Raw genomic sequence first — 2,209 nt, 5'->3', positions numbered from 1 at the left:
GCGCGTAGAGAGGGTAATCACTCACTTGCAACCGTGTCTTGCAAAAAGCAGTGTGGAGTGCTGTCACATGGCGTAGGAAAAAGGCCACTGGTAAATGTGTCACCACACCAGGGGAGACGACAGGTGGGACTACCGGCTCAGTTGTCCCAGGCCCAGGAAGAGAGGGGCCCCCAGGATTGGGTCCTCATCATCAGGGCCGGATCAAGGTGGCCTGGGGGTTGCTGTGGGGCCCCCCCGGAAGGCAAATTTCACAACACATTGACAGTGTCATAATTACGAGCTAGGAATTAAGGAGCGTGTTCCATTCTCCACACTCTGTACTGTGTACTGTGATACAGTGCACTTTCCACCCTCAACTTAACGGCTAAATTTGAGGGTGAAGTGCAGGTCCAATTCACGTTCTGTCTGATACACTTCACGGAAATGACGGTTGTCACGTGTCATCAGAGTTTACCAACCGCCAATATACAATTCATCACGGAAGACACTGTTCCTTATGTTGACAATTTTTAAAAGTTACCCCTTTCTCTTATACACATGGCAATTGTCTTTTGAATCAAAGCTATGCTGTCATCACAGAGATTCGGCAGTTTGACCAATCTGACACTCAACCAGAGAGGAAACTACGTAACAAACATGGCGGCCGTTGAGTGCGAAAAGTGTACATAACTGCACACTTCAAAAAATGGCCGGTTTGAGGGCGTAATCCGGGTAGTTTACAGTACACTTCACTGCCGTGATTAGAAATGGAACCGCCCTGCGTACCCAAACACAGTGCGGGAAGAGCGGAAAGTATGAAGATTGGAACAGCCTGAAGGATAACATGTCTACCAACTGTACACGGGATGACAGATTGTTTTTTTCAAGATTGCGTCCTGTGACAGTTCTGCAATTTTTCACTTGTGGACAATCAGGGGCCCAATGGCAGGTGGGGGACCCTAGGCTGCAGCCATATCTAGCTTGCTGTGCATTAATCCAGCCCTGCTCATCATTACATTGTATAGCATTGCCCTGGGCTGGCCAAACCATGTCAGCGGCCCTGTGTGTCGTCATGGCATTGGAGTAAATGGAGCCTGTCAGTAGGTTAGTGGTGCGCACATCCAAGACGCAGGTGCATGACAAAAGGCCAGAACACTGTAGAAACAAAGATGAATGTCCGCACACTGCTCCCGTGTTGCTTTTTATTTTTTTCAAGTGAGCAGAGTCTGATGAAGAGCGACTAGCTCGAAAGCGTTCACTTGAGAAAAAAATTAAAAAGCAACACGCGAGCAGTGTGCTTACATTCTTCTTTGTTTTTACAGTAAATGGCCTGCACATGAAGCTTCCACCTCCCATCATTCTGGCTGAGGGCCACTGGTCTCCAGTTGATTTGAGCAAGCTTTCAACATGTTGAAATGGGATGTTGTATTTGTTTTAAAAAATAGCATTTGTTAGCCAGGCTGTGCCCTCCCTAGTGACACAACACTTTCAGCGTTGCAACTAGTCAGGTCAAGAGCAATGCCAGTACCCGCAAATATGGCAACTCCTCCAACTTTGTTGATAAGCAAACAACCATAAACAAACCAAGGGAGACGGGTCAACCATGCCGTTTGGGAAACGTTAATTGTTATGCTCTTGGTCAGACCAAGTCTCGAAGAGATTTGAATATTGATGATAATCAGGCTCGAGGTATTTGTATGTTTGAAATGCTGAAAAACAGAATACCAATATAGAGATACTGTAGTTACGGCAGAGAGGATAGAGAGAGAGAAGTTCCATTGGCCCATTGTTTCCAGGTTCTACTATTGCAAGGGAGAAGGGGCGGGGGGATCCCTTGCCTGGTTAACACCAGACCTAATCACAAGTGAGATTAGGTCTGGGGAGTTGCCTATATTAAATTCTGTAGGGGGCAGAATATTTGGCTATTATGACACACTGCCCTGTTCTCTGATTGGGCAGAGAAACTGTAAAGGTCGGAATGCTTGGCAATTATGACACAGGTACCATGATCTTGGACGTTATGAGTCATCCTTGCCAGACTGTCTTTCAGATCGAAACGATTGAGTAGAACTAAAGGCAGTATGGGAGTTCCCAGGCTAGGGAATCCCCCTTTAGGCAGACCTAAGGACTGTTCTATTCATTGTAGGAGTATTATGACACGCCCCTTTAGGCAGACCGGAACCTGGTCATGTTAGGTGCCCATAGCAACCTATTACATTGGCATATCTCT

This window comes from Engraulis encrasicolus, chromosome 11, assembly GCF_034702125.1.
Source record: "Engraulis encrasicolus isolate BLACKSEA-1 chromosome 11, IST_EnEncr_1.0, whole genome shotgun sequence".
In the NCBI taxonomy this organism is placed as follows: Eukaryota; Metazoa; Chordata; class Actinopteri; order Clupeiformes; family Engraulidae; genus Engraulis; species Engraulis encrasicolus.
The sequence above is the reverse complement of the archived record's forward strand: the minus strand, read 5'-3'. Positions refer to the sequence as shown.